This window comes from Varroa jacobsoni, unplaced genomic scaffold (assembly GCF_002532875.2).
Source record: "Varroa jacobsoni isolate VJ856 unplaced genomic scaffold, vjacob_1.0 scaffold_1391, whole genome shotgun sequence".
NCBI classification, from domain to species: Eukaryota; Metazoa; Arthropoda; class Arachnida; order Mesostigmata; family Varroidae; genus Varroa; species Varroa jacobsoni.
The window spans coordinates 145,561-161,705 of NW_019214293.1; positions in this window are offsets into that span (position 1 = coordinate 145,561).

Below are 16,145 nucleotides of genomic sequence, written 5' to 3' on the forward strand. Positions count from 1 at the left end.
TCGCAGTCGGTGGCGGCCGCTTACCAATCAGCGAGTAACTGTTGCTAACCTCGGAGCAGCGCTACGAGCACTGAATAACACACAACCTCAGCTAAAACAGCTTATCAAGCGCGAACGCAGGCGGTAGGCCGATATCCAAATGATTCGAGGCTCATAGCAATGACGACGGTGATAATGGCTGCCGTTACTAGAATAGACAGTTGCGAACATCAGTCAGTTTGATAGACGTGCTTTGCCTTTGCAAGCGATTAAGTCAGCGGACAAGCCAGGAGCAAACCTGGCCTGAGCGCTGCCATAGCGAACGTTGATTATTGTTCGACTTGTCAACTATAGCTCGATTAGAACAATACGTGTCACGTTTTCGTCCTACTAGAACATAATGACATCGCGCCGTATTGTTGATACTGGCAATGCATCAAGTGGGTCCGATGACGCCAGCCAGGAATAGTGGGCTGCTGGGTGATCCGCAGGGACTGCGGTGCCGATCTGTGGTAGTTGCCTGTTTGCGTGTTAATAGACGGAGCGAATAAGACGAAGAAGTAAGACGTTACGCTCATTTCTGCTACAGTCGTTGCTGCTTCTGCGGCTGTTACTGTCATCGTCGTAGTCGAGTAATTTGAATGCAACGCCAGATCGATCCGTACAGTCTGCACGGTATAGCAGGCTGGCGCTAGTAAAGCTGACGCCAGTGCTGGCGTCCGACAGCGGCAGGTCTCGGCTTGATTGCAACCATAGCCATTTCTCGGGTCACTATTTTTACCATTTCTGCTGCCGTGATCCTGCTGCAACTACGGTTACTGTTGCCATCGTTGTAACAGGCCTCGGTAGCAGTAAGCTACGAACGAGTTACCAGAAACACCATTAAATAGTATAGAAAGGAAAAGCCAATTTACCGGCCGGCCCACCGACCAAGCCCATAAGCTATGTGGCCTACTGTCACCTACACGGCCCCGAATTGTACGAGCGTGCGTCTGTATATAAAAGTATAATGCCTGCCTCATCGAACAGTTACTGTAGTTCGGATCCCTTCGTAGCATTCTAGCACTGAGGATTATAGCTCGTATAATATGACATATCGTATAATATGTACGCGTCTACGTATGCGCGTAAGACCTCATCATTTGCGTCGAAGAACATTAGTCGCGTCAAGAAACATTGCAGCTGAGGAGGTCACTCAGAAGGTGAGAAGCAAGAACAGTCTTACACGTTTAGTGGTATGATTTTTGGGATTGTTGGTCACTTAGACCGATAGAGGGCAGCTGTACGCGACTGGTAGTGAGAGGCGGGTCACGGAACAGATTCTTCAACGTTTTGAAGGAATACCGAAGCATTACACTCGAAATGTTATGCAATAATGAAATTATCGCCTTATCAACGAAACTAGCTGCTTCAGTGATCTGAAACAGTGCTCATTGGCTGGCTTGGAAATACTCTGATTGACGTTACAGCGTCGGCACTGGTTGGCGTAGTAATAATATCTATTCTCCTACATAGTTCTTTCCTAGTAGGAAGTTGTTGCTTAACAAACACCTATATAATAGTATAGTCTATCATTTTATATGTGTGTAAATATTCAGTATGCATGCATGCGTTCTGACTAGGTGCAGTCAGTGAACATTAATCGAGGTACACGATGCAGGTAATTATCGGTTCATGCGCAGAACAATTATAATCGGCAATGACGACATTTTTTCTTATAGCAAACGAATCGTGTTTTGCTGGAGCAAACTAGAAGCTGTGCTGGACAAGACACGAAATTTTGTCATCGAAATGATTAAGCGTATAGACGCGACGATGTAATGTCATCTAACAAGCACCGTCCTATGTCTTTTAGCGCCGATGTACCCGTAGCTATGCACACAGATTGTACGTGTACACATATTGCTAAATTACCATTTGACTCTAGTTCAAATGTGCTGTCGCTGATCCAAAGCGCACCGCGACCTTTCCACGGGCCTATCAACCGTATTGAATATATGACAGTTAGTAGTAGGCCTGTACCTGTATATTCTGTGCTACCAGTTTTGCCTCGATGAATTCCGCTTTTCGTGGGACCCACATTTTCCTCCCTAAGAAAATCAAGAACACCAGTCCGCTTTCCCAGATAGAACTTCTACCAAAGTAATCGAAGAGTTAGAGGCCTTAATTACTTTAATGAAATTTAAAAAATTAGTTAAATTAAAAAAATATTTACGTCTCATTCGAATGGGCGCGCACCTAAACCATCGAAAGCAAAGTTACCTATCTTTTTTTCGACAGATTTAGATATACTGACACGTCTCAATCAATTCTTATTCTATCTATTGTTGCTTTGAGCGAATCAAATGCATAGAAGTAGTCGTGGTTACGTGGGCATCGTATCGATTAAATACATGGTCGGGGACAGAAAGTACAATATATAATATACATTTTTTAACGTTATAACTTTGATCCTAATGTCGCTGTGTACGGTCTACTCGGTGTCGAAAAACTGTAATAAAGACAGAGATTTCCATACAAGCGTGTCGCTGCGTAGTTCAGCTAATTCAAAAGGATATGTATGAATTATTGAAAATAAGGATATTTACGACATAAAATTCATTGGATGACTTTTGCGGCCTGTCAATGGCGTCCGGTACGTAAACGTTTTGATTGGCTGGGAAGTTAATCAACCGTACCATTACTGAGACTATATTTTCCACCATGAAATGTTCCGACACATGACGTAATCAGCACTGGTTGGGTGAAATTATATGTATTTAGTAGTGTACACAAATGGTAGGACTGTATTACTCCAGAAGGTCTTGGCTGTTATCAGCAGAAGGCGTGAACTGGGCGACATCGATTTCGTTTTGAATGGCAAGGCCGTGGGGAATGTGACACTGCAGCCGTCCTTACCGAAAATACGTACGCAATAGTATTGTAACAAGTCAGCAAAGTGCCGTGTTTCCTTAACTTGACCTTCTGGCGAGTGCCATTAAACATAATTTCCTATATGAATATACTACATTATTAGCCTGGCCTGTGTGCAGGCAACTTGTAGCTAAGCAAAATGCACATACTCTCTTTATTCTACCGTGTCCTGAGTGAACAGGTAGATGCTAAACATTTTCAACTTATGAGCAGCGTTTACGAATACGTAAAATGTTGGGAAGAAAAGACACTAATGCGTAGAACCGTATTTGTAATTTCTTTTATTGAGCCACTGTCCTTCATCAAGTAGAGTTTGTCCTATCGAGATCAAAGAGTAACAGTCATTATAACCTAACGTAGTAATGAGATTACTTGATAAATTGAAGTTTCAGTTGAAGTTTGTGATTCTGAATTCTAGTTGGCATTCTCTGCTTAAGTCCCTGCTTATGTTCAATTGATCTCGAAAGCTTTTCAAAATATTTTCAACAGGGAGTAACGGTAAGAACGCTAGCTTGACGAAACCGGTCGTGTCATAGATTCTGGCTACTTTCTTTTGAAATCACTCATGAAAGTCGACACAGATGCTTTGCAGCCGGCATGGATGATCAGAGTTCACCTTTCATGACCTAATATTTTTAAAGACTGCCTTCAAACCCTTTATAGCCTAGGCTTAGCTCTCAGACAAGCCTTTAATTGTCAACTGAAATGTATCTTAGGAACTAGTTATCCGAATTTTCTTCTAATCAGCTCCCTCTTTATCTATTCTCTCCGATTTTGATCGGAAACTCCTTATGTCTTCCTAGACCGAAAGTACATTTTCATCGCGTAGTAGCCTGACACAAAAGTGATAGGCGCCACCATTCGATATATGGCCCGTCGCTTCCTAGATTGTCGGCATTGTCGGCTCTAACGTCATGTGGACCGCTTGAAATCGCAAAACGTTTTTGTTAATTCGGGTCAACAATAAATCCAAAGAGTTCTACCGTTGAGCAATACCCAGTTCTAATAATAACAATAGTAATTATAACCAGCACGAAGTATATAATAATAATAATATTCTAGCGTTATATAAATTCGAAACGCACTATTCTGCGAAAATAGTCGGACTGGGTAAAGCCAACGGGTCAAATACGTGTACTGCACTAAGGGGGAATTGTACCCTAATTGTAAAAATAATATAATTCTAGAAATGTGCGGTGGCAATATTATAATTGTTAGAAATCTATCGAAGGCTGAATAATGACGAAGCTGAATGCATTACTAGCAGAATTTTCTTATCAGAATGGATAAATATATTCATGGGCGTCAGATAGCGTCAGGCGAGCGTGGGACTATGTTGTAGGGTGACTATTTTAAGGACAAACCATTACATTGATAAATACTCATATATATATATATATATACAAATAGCCCTTGCCGTCTCTCGACCCTGACCAAGATTCTGAGCTACGAGACTAGGGCACCAAATTATTAATTACTGTAGTTAATTTCCAGACTACTTATCAGTACGGCCTAATATAAAATATAAATATTTCGATAACACCGTGAAGCCAGTTGGCGTGATGCGAAAGTAGAAATACGTTTCAGTCCTTAGTGTTCTGCAGATTGATCACTTCAAAGATGCAATTTGAAAATGAATTAAATCATCAATGGATTTGCTTTTACGTCAGTTGTGTCTCAGGCGGGCACTATGCTTCAATGGACTCCACTCAGTAACTGAATACGCCTCAATGGCTTCCATAACGTCTGGCTTATGCACGTCTGGTTGATGGCTGGTTTTCGATGGTGATGTGGATTCCTCAAAACAAAATTTTAGCGATTCTAGCTGCATAAATTAAGATGAAGGTGTTGTTTACAGGCGAACCCTCTCAATCAGATGTAACAGAAAATGCTCGATTTCAACATCACAATAGTGATATTCATAACCCATAATTATGAAAAGTAGGCGTTGTTAAGTAATCTACGAGAATACTACGAGTTCGCTATAGCTCGAGGCGAAACATGCTGAAGACGGGCGTGCGCACAGAAAGTAAACACCTAAATTCTCAGCCTTTTGACACAATTTTCAAATTTAGTTCCTAATTAATTAAAGCAATTGCAATTATGATCTATGACATTTTATCGCTTACCAGAGACTTTAATGAAATAGAATTTATTGCTGTTTGAGATGAAACATCCAGGAACCAATTTTTTATCGTTTAAGCTTCCGAGAACCATTTCCCCGCCGGTAGATTTGGCCTGTGCTAAAGAAGAAGTGGCTCGAGTAACTAAGCTTTGCGAATAAGTTACGTAAGGAAGAACATCCCAGCCCAACAGAAAGGCACCCTAGGGTCTGTATGGGGACGAGTGTTGTCATAAGGCAAGATCGCTCTGCAGCCCCATTAACCGCCCTTTCAATTCAACTTTACAATTTAGCCAGTCGATATCTACATTATTATACGATAGCTGTTTCCCAAAGACTTTGAAATTCAAAATAAAGTACTTTTCCTCGTTCCATCGAACACCCAGAAGAATTTTTATTCTGTAGATATATAGAACGAACCGTTTTGATGTCCGGACTCGAGTGGAACATCCGAAAAATCTGGTACAATCTGGAAATGAGGTCCAGTACCTTTTTGTCCTTCCAGCCTATACAAAGCCCACGTATCTTTTTTGTGAATCTTTACCATAGCGCGCAAATGGTTGAACACTTTTTGTTGTCTTATTTCTAACAAAGCCGCAGGACCCTTGCTCGGTAATGCTTAAGATCTCTCGAGATGTCAGCAGTATAATTTATCGCCCTCTCTGAGAGAGCTTCCTCTACGAAATCTAGCCAACTTTCTAATAGTCGCAACACGTACTGAACTGTTACCTATGGTTAAGTTAATACATTTTATCGTCTGGGAAATATTGGTTTGCATTTAGAACATAAGAAGCATCTAATACTTTAAACGACTCCTTTCAAACTCCATTGAAATGTTCATTTTATTGATGTGGTTATTATATATCTCCAAATGTTTATTATAATATATTTTATGATATTTATAATTATATATATTTCGTACCTCTAAACAAGACATCATTTCGTGCTAAAAATAGCTTACCGTGATTAAGTGGCTATTTTCATAAGGTGAGATCACTAATGAGATCTATGAAAAAGCGGAGAAAACACTGGGAAAAAAGGCCCTAAGCAAATTAGCAGTTTAAGCCCGGAAAAGCAAATGACTGTGACTGCGAAAGCTTTTGCTTAAGATAGAACGTGTGCTTTTTGTGTTTCCGGTTCAACAGCGTTTATAGCGTAATGCGAAGTGGGTGCCAGGAAACGAAGGCACTGAACCTAAAGTGGTATGCAGAAAGGAACTGAGCCCAGGGAACATAGAAACCAATGATACAGGCTTGCAGAAAGGGATAAGGTGAACGAATGGCGGAGCAGAAGCGAAAACAACCTCGGTGACAGTATTGACTAGGTTCGGCTGTAAAATAATACGTATCCAAAGCATTTCATGTTATTAAGCGTTGTCTGGAGTGAAAACGGTCAATGCTGTCAGATATGTTAGACTTCTGAAGCGGGAGCCTTAAACAGATGCAATGGCAGTCGCACTCGACGACAACATACAGTTTCATCGACATGGCCTAGAGAACTAAATTCAGCCTTTATATTCTCCAAGTTTAAGTCAGTGTGATTTCGATTGTTTGCCTGCTTTACGAACGGCGATATGCGACGTAATGTATCCGGCCGTCGATCTTCTCAGCTAAAATATCAGCCAAATACCCAGTTGTTAAGAAATTCCTAGAACGGTAAGAGAACTAGCGTATAGTAAATATCATTGCTTTACCCTCTATAGTGTTCAAGGTTTTCAACTCGCTGGAATGGCTTCGGACTTTTACGTTAACCATGGTTCTGACATGCGTGTTTGCCTTTGAATTTCCTTCAATATGATCATTATCATGTATATACTTGCTTGAAAATACTTCATTTGAGGCAATTCGAAACTGAAAGGTGGCTTTCGTGCACTTCAAGCTTATTTGTTTTTTGAGTTATCGCACAAAAATATATAAAGATGTCTTTGAACGCCGATAATGTCTAATCTCGATCGAAATTATCGTGAATTAAAAATATTTGGTTAGGAGATACTCATATTTAGGTACCAATTAAAAAATAACTTAGAAAAATTTCAAAGATCCGCGAACACGTTAAGCTGCCAGATCGTTTCGTTACGTAGAAATATTACGATTTCTCAATTGAATTGAATTGAATTTAAATTCTTTAACGAGTCCATTTTATTTAAGCCGATACATCTCATATCTGTAAAAAAAAACTTTAGGATGATCAAGCTTCATTTTTTATTGCAAATTGTAGCAATCATAATAAATATGACTCTAGAACAGTTAATGAGATGAATAACTTTATTATTATTATTATTATCCATTACAATATAATCATTATTATTATCGTTTCATTCTTATAATTATCATCATTTTAATTAGTTCTATTTTTCCTCTTATCTTCACTATAGCTCCTTATTTAATTAGACTTACTTATGATGGTTACTTTGTCGAAGAGCTTCGTTCGAACGATTCGAAATTAGCTTGCCTTCCTCTTTATTATATCGCAGTCCAATGCTCGCTTGCTCCCGTATTTTTCTGTAAAAGTGTCTGACGTCTGTGGATTTTCCTTTCTTTTTCCTATTCACTCACGTTCCCTGCTCACTGTGCGTTCTGTTTTCGCATAACGTGTTTCTAATTGCCTTTGGTATGTTTCTATTCGTAGCTGGTCTGCATACTTTTGCTTGCCGTCACAAAGCATTCGTCCTCCCTCTAACTAGATAAATATATGTATGTATTGTTGGTATTCATTTTGTTACAACTTGTCGTCGCTGTTTTGCAAGAAAAAGATTTGTCAAGCGGTGTCAAAAAAGGTGTCTCCAAAAAATTTTTTTGCTAATCTTATCATTTTGCCTTTATTTCATACAATATCATGTTTTCCGATGTTGCAACTCTTTACCACACTATAGTGTCTATTGCCTATTTGGTTAACTTTCAAAGCAGTGTAGAGACATTTCATGGGTGTGGGTTATTTGTATGTGGAGACTGTATTAAACGGCATTTATATATATATGCGTACGCAAGGTTTTGTGTATATTCCCAACAGAGTATAATGCATGCACCTGTAGTGTTGACAAAACAGGTTTATTTTAACATGGCTTAGTTTGACCAGTCCCCCGTCAATAAGGAAAAAGCAGAACTAAACAATAACATTAATGTTGTTACTATTCTACGCGTAGATTTATTTTTTGATTGGTTGAATAAAGTTCGTTACTTCAAAAAACATATTTCTATTCAAATTTATTGGGTTTCTGTGACTGAAAAGTCATACATTCTCCAAAATGGAGCAGCGTTCTAACAAGAAGATTTATACGTTGCATTTGTGCCTGAATCTTCGCCAATGTTTAGATCGTGTTGTGAGCATGAAGCAGGCTGACCAGTATTGTCTAGCATGCTCCGTGTTCACGTCTGAGAGAGGGGTGATACTAGAAGGGTTAATTAATTGAAGTCTTCTGTTTCGCCTCTTGTGATGTGGCGTTACCAAATATAATAATTAGATAGTAGTCGGCAAGTCGGTACCTCATTGTGGCTGAAAGTCACTCGAGTACTAGTCGATAACAGTCATACTTGCTTGGCGTGACAGTCGACGCAAATCCTTATAGATACTTTAGCCGGAAGGTTGGTGTTTATAATTATCGTTTTTTTTTTTTTTCTCTCGTTTTACTTATTGGCAGCATTCGTCGCACACAAATACGTTTGCTTCCGAGTGCCAACGGAAATCGAGTAACTCAGTTTGGAACGAATGGGTAGACGCTGATCTTGACCGTAGACGCTATCTTTGTGAGGCAAGTATGGATCGACATGTCTTTGCCGTATCCGTATGTATTTCGCTTTCGTGGATGTTAACATTGTTGTTCTTTGGGGAGTGTCAGGGTAGAATGGCTGCAGTAACACCTGTTCCTGCATGCGATTATTTTTAGTTGGCGAGTCGTACATTAGAATTGTTATTATTTGCAAATTGGTGTTGCATATTCGCTGTTACTTTAGCAAGCATCGTATAGAAATTAACGTACACAGTTATTGGTTGTAGGAAGAGTTCTGGTTGTTTATAGGTTTCACGCATCTTCGCATGCGCAATCAATCGGGATTGTTCTTATTCGATAAGGCGTAGTCAGTGATACGTCAGCTCAAACATTTCTTTTGTAAGATCTCTTTGTGTCTTCATACAAACTAAACTCTACGATCAAACCCCACACTTATATTCTATATTCCCTACTAGTCTTAAATAAATAGGAAAAACAGGGGAGCACCAAATACTTATGTCGGTAGTACCTTGCCGCGACTCGAGTTGACACCAGTAAGGGTCGATCATCGGCATTTAGTGATCGTTTATGGAAGCGACAAGTAAAGGCGTTCAACTTGATAACACATTTATTCCTAGGCGAACGATACGAACTAGAACAAAGTACCGTAAACACTTTGATTTGAGTGCATTCTCGGTTTTTTCTTCTCCTTGTATCTCTCGCTGTTTCTGTCTACGTGCATCTGCTTCAACGTCTGTCGCAAAGCGACGTTTCCTTAAACCTATTTATCGTCTATCGTTGTTCGCAAGACATATTATCATAACTGTAACACAGATAACTGTTGACGTCGTTGTCGGTTCATTGATTCGATTTAATACGTAGTAGTAATACACACTGAAGAAAAATAATACAAATATCAACAGATCCAGGAGATCTGGAAAGTACTAGTTATCGGGTTATGAAGATGTCCGTATTTCCCTTTCCTGCTGATTCCTGGGAGTGTTTCGATACTTCTCTGTGTACGTGAATAAGAAGCTGTGCGTGTGAAAGCGTCAATGCATGGATCTGTCCATTGTTGCTCGAACACAGATGGGTACGATGTGTGTGCCGTATCACCAAGCTTGTCCTGATGCGCCTAAACTCAGGCAGTCAGTTTCTGCTTGTATGCTAACAGACGAAGGCCATTGCACGTTTGCTGCCAGCTGGCTCTTCAGAGGTATTACGCACATACATATGTATATATACATATATATATATATATATATATATATATTCATCAAGTATCTAATGAGTAAACTCATCATACACGACTTTCTTTTTCTCTTGCACATTCTTTCTATGCGTAATTTTCAGTAAAGTCAAAAGGCCTATTGCCAGCTGGCGGACCTTACAATAAACCTCACCAGTCCCTATGTGCGACCGTCTACATGGAATAACATTCCCTTTTCTAATTTTCTTTCGTACATCTATCGAATAATTTTTGCATTTTTTTTCAGCATTCTCTTTGCCGTCTGTGCTAAGTGTATATATATTCACCTACTAGCATCCGTTGGTGCGAGACTATTTTCACTTTAGCGCTATATGATCGGTCTTTCGATTCTTTTTCCTACCACATATATAATGTTATGAAGGAAAATTATTATTAACCAGTATAAGGATCTTCCATCATTTTCGCTTTCTTCAGTGAAAAAAGCATATCACCAGCCACATAATGCTTATTTATACTGGTTCCGTTTACTATAACAGTTTCTATTATGGTACAATATTACTGCAACTATATACTAACGATCGTAATTATTACTGATAATAACACTAATAACGGTCAGTTATTCGGCCACTGTTGCATTGTTTCCATTTACTCAGCCACTTAACGGGAGAATCCTGTTATTGTTCATAGATGCAATTGTAAGCAATGCCGCCGTTCGTGGAATCGTACTCGTAGTTTCGCCTTGTTCCATTCCTTCTTCACGAGTGTTATGTCAGTCGTAGCTATAAACTCGAACACTTAATACGGTGATGTACAATGTGTGTATACGATTGCGGTTCATCACCAGACTATCGTCTATAATTACCTATCGAATGTTGTTCCTATTGTATCACATGCACAGGCATAGATCATACGATTACCAATTGACTCTCATTAGCAAAACATATTTTTGTATGCTTTTTGGTAATAATTGATCTCACTCACTTCCGAACCGTCCGTTGCACGCCGTCTTGCCACCATCGTCAACTTGCACGATTCTTAAAACGTTTTCAAACCACTATAATAATTTACTATTATTATTATTACTACCCTATTATATTCGTGTTGGACTATTGGCCTCTGTAACTTGCGACAGATTCAAAACTATAACTTCCGAGTCGGGGGTCCTACCCTATAGTCTAACAACAATACGATAATAATTATCATTATTATAACAATGTACTACTACTTGTATTGTTGGTACTTTCCTAAAGCCTACCGTCCGCTGTGTGTGAATCAGTAGTGGTTTCAATTTATTTGGAGGTGGCCCTGTGACGGAGGCCTGATTTCGTGAAACCCGTCTTCGCTATCTACGTATTCCTATGGGTCTGTGTGTCGGTTCGTCCCATATAGGTCATATGTGTAAATTACGCTCTTACGTCATTATTAGTTAGGTTTTTAGCTCTAAGTAGTCCCTGTCTAGGTACTTAGTCCTTCCGTGTTTACACTCTGCTTCTGCCCTTAATCACTTCGCCACGCATCTCGCTATGACAACACTTCTCTTCCTTTTACAGGTATGCATACAGTACTTCCATATGTATATAGAATAGCTAATATATATTGTATCTATACATTTATCTACTGACTTTTCTTCTCATACGCACTACGGGAGGAGTGACGCTATTGATCATAACGCTACTACGCGTTGCGGAGGGCAATGGTAACGCAAACGACAACGTCTTCGTGTGGGAATGAGGCGGGCAAATATACGTATGTATGTTTTGTCTGATCGGTGCCCTGGCGCTGTAGGTGATTGTTTCAGATACGGTAGTTCATAACGCGGGAATGACTTGACCAACTTGGTAGGTTGGCAATGTCTTCTAACCTGCCTTTGATCACTTTTGATTATTTTGTTCGAAGCATCAATGGCGATAACGTGCAAATATCTACTGTGTGCTATAATACTGCTCGCAAGATTCGTGCATAAAGTTAGCTGAGGATGCCTATTTCGAGTATGTCGCGTCTCTTTACGTTGATGACAGTCGAAACATGTCAAATGATCTTTATTTGCTCTCTCCATTGTTCCTGTTTTTCTAGCTCATACAGTTTACTAGGTCTGCTGTTTACTAACAGAGAACGATTTGTTTATTATGTAGCAACAGTGCGGCACCGTTGCGTGACATAACAGTATGTCTATGCAACGTTCCTGCAACAATCCTTATAGCAAGAAGGTAATACACCTAACAATAGCCTGAACGTAGGATCGTATTCGAGGAAGTTACTACGATATTATAGTTCTATTTACGCTGTGTCTGGTACGTGTTGCATGTATGGACTTTGGTCGCTCGTGGAGCTCGTTGTCTTATTAAGGAGCGGAGGGTTTTTCTACCTCGACATTGGATATCACTTTCTGTTTATTTACCTTTATTTGTGTATATATATATATATATATATATCTATAGATAGCAATACTCGCTATTTGTCGCTGCCGTAAATATAGTCACCATCAGCAGCTGCGTCGCCACTATCGGACCAGAAACTTAAAATTGAATAGAAAAAGATCACATTTTGGTATGTATTGCTTATCGATAGTTGACTGGCTAACTACTAGTCGGTCTCCTCGATCAGACGATCAATCCCTTCCGCAGAGAGAGAGATGTATCCATAGTCTACTGTTCGTCCGCTGTTTTGCAATGAAAAACCAATTTACATTCATAGTAATTATAATAACTAGTAACTGTAATGTTTCGTTACCCGTATCGGTTCGTGGGCTTCATGTACGTATAAGATTAACATGGCCAGCGTATAAGATTGAGAGACGCCCGAAACGATCCCTTGTCATTGTCGCCGTGTTAAGCATTGGCGCATCCTCGAACTACTGTGTTACAATAGAGTTCGGCCACGGCCGGCCGCCATGTAAACGTTTTGGTGTGTACCCATCGATGTTACTATCGTCCTAGAATTGCAAATTCTAGGTCCTAATATAGGAATAAATAGGCTCTAAGCATTGCCGTTATCGCTTCAAAAAGCCACTTGACTCAACAGACGCTTCCGAGTCGCTGGACGACTAGCAGAGTCAAGCAATGGCCGCAAACTAGAGTGCATTGGCGGTGTTTGTTCAATTGTGGTGGGCATGCAACTTAGTCAAGTAACTCGTGTGGAAAACAATTTGACCTTTAGTATTGTGGCTTTTTTTTTAGATACGTTCAACAGTAATGGCAGGGAACAGTAGCAGATTATAGCGCTTCTCTTCTAGAATGCGTCTGCTCTCAACGCTGATCATCAAATGCCGCTATAATACAGAAGCGCGTCTCCGCAGCAGAAGCTACAATTCGTCCTGGCAGTTTTGTATACGTTATTGACAACTTGAATGCATCCATTGTGCACAGAATGACCGAGTACGGACCGCCAAAATCATGGCCTACTTGTACGTCAAGTCAAAACGTCCTGATCAACATGGGCACGCTTTCGTTATGGCGGGAGTTCGAATCTCGTATCAGTGTTATTGCTCGTAACGTTTATGAAATGTCTGTGCATATGTCCAGTTCGTGATAATATGATTATTTTGTTTTCTATATGATCTTATGTTTTGTTATTTTTAAAAACCACTCTAATATTTCCTGACACCGCGCCTGTATTGATTCAAATCAACGCTGCTAATGTTGACCCAAATGTAATGAACGTGTTATTACGAACGATATAGTGAGCAATTGGTTTTAATGACCGTTATAATTATCTCACACGGCTCGTTGTGGGCATCTGCGCGTAATCGTGATTCGTCACGATGACTCATAACAACGAATCTACCATTGGTGAAACAACAAATACTCACTGATTGATACTCTTATCTTGGTTACACGAACAGCTGGGTCGTTACTTGGCCAAGCTTAAACTGCAAACGGGCGCCCCTGCTTGAAGTGGACAGCAAATCTCTCGGTAGAGTTTTCTAATGTGATGATTCACAGTTGTCAGGTGCTCCTGATGTTCCGCATGCATGCACGCCTGCCTCTGTCCGACATGGGTTCGGCGAGAAAAAGAGCCGACCCCAGTTCGTGGTCCGAACAACGATCTTCTCCGCCAGCGTACCTGTACACACACATCCAATGATCATTTCCACGTGGTCATTGACGGATAATCACGAAACGCCGTCGCGGCATTCCGTCCACCATCTTTTGATATGTCACTCACCCTGCCGTCTATGATGTCAGCAGCATTTTTCTTATGCGTTTTGCCATAATTTTACGGCGGAGAAACGACTCCGATCCGGGAAGCGATGTTTTCGTTGACGCTAGTTTTTCTAGCGTTCCTTATTAGTAGTTCCTTATCGAACCTTATTCCCTCCTCAAAAGTAAGGTAGCTAGCTGTCAGGGATTTCATAACGGTTCGCCCTCGCTGACGATATGGCAAACAGCAAGCGTGGATTCGCACAACTACTATACTATACAAACGTGGCGAATATAATCCGCAACGCAAGATTGATTTTTCGTAACTTGACAATTCTTGACTGAATTGTCCGACAGTTCCGCAGGTAATCTTGTGTGTTCAAGGTAAAAAAGGTCCTACAAGTATCTGCACTAGAAAGATTTCGAGTTGTATTCTTCTTCCGTTGATTACCGTACGCCTACGTATTTGTATAGCAATTCCATGTAGCTAACAATATCTGTATACAGTTATGTAGAATAATAGTCACGATTACCTTCAGCGTAACGGCATTCTTAATAATAATGCTGTCATTTTTACATATATATGATAAATACAACATTAACGAGGGCAGACATATACAAATTGTCCGAAGTAGTTCAACGGTTTCGTCCGAAAACGTCCACACCGCGCCGATTTTCTAACGGAACGTTGCTCCACGCAGGCCGTTGGCGTACAGTCTTTCACCTGATAGAAACTCGTTCGACCATGAGCTTTTCTCTCGCGTTAATGTAACACTGCAATGTAAATAGCTAACAGCATTCAATGGTCGTGTTTCAAAGCGATTCTTAGTGGTAGGCGGTTTGTTTGCCAAGATTCGTTTCCATGGGCTACGCCAAATCTCCTAGATCATGCCCACTGTACATGATCGTTAAGAGCAGATTGGATATCCTGGTAGCACCCGTCTACACTGGGACCCTATCGATGTTCATGCTCCCTTTTATACTATGTAAATTGTATGTGCCTAGGCGTAAGCTTATCTAGCCATAATCACACGTAATATATTTTCTACTTTAATGCTAGCGTTTGTATCTTTTATCTTTACTACAATGTGTCTCACTTTTCCCATTCGATTCTTCTAAATTGCCGTCGTTATTATCATCATCATTATGCGACTCGTATATAGTTTATGTAAAAACGTTTGGGCGTAGTCTCGTTTAGGTTTGATCTCGCCGGTGCGTGAAGGTGCTTGAGAATATGAAATTCAGCATTTGCTGCCTTCGAATTCGTCATATCTAATCAGGAAAAATGTTTTGACCTGCAGTACAGAAATTCTGTTTTCTGTCGGCGTTTATTGAGTCAAGCCGTTCTGGCATTGTTTTTTAAGGACAACTTCGTTTGTTTGGCAACCCGAATAGATAGTTCTACCCATGTGCGACATAAATTTCAACAAAAAAAGTTTTCCTTAGTATAGGTGAACTGTGATCTGTGAACAGAGCATAAATTAATCTAACCGTATAGCTTTGTTTCGCGAATTCGAGCATTGGGTTTTTCCTCCCTTTTCGATTAGTTCTATTAAATTGTTCTCGAGTGCAACTTTATCATGCGTTGCTCCTGCCAACTACATGGGAGTCGATGTTATTAATGTCAACAAATTCAGGTAGGCCGTGCGGCCCTTTCTGCTTGCTTTAACTTGGATTAACAGCCGTTTAGCGAGACATCGTCACAAACCCGATGCTGGCTGTGGACAACCCTTTACCTGGCATTTCTCACTTCGGCTTGATCTATTGGAATACTGGTCTTTCGTAGAAGTAGCCTTAATCGATGTTACGCGATGTATGCGGGAAGTCTGCTGCATAGAATAGCACCTGGACATCAGCAATGAGATCAATCTTCATCTGAAGTTTCATTAGCATAGGAATCAGACCGATCTCGGACTCAAGGGCCGCGTTACTATTACACTCACTTAGTTACGTCGAGTAGTCAATTTCATCGTCGTTCTAATAGTTGGTTGTAGGGTTATTATTACCGTTATGGCAATCGCTGGATTCATTAGCGCATGCAACCACTCCCATAATCCAGTATCAATTATCTCAATA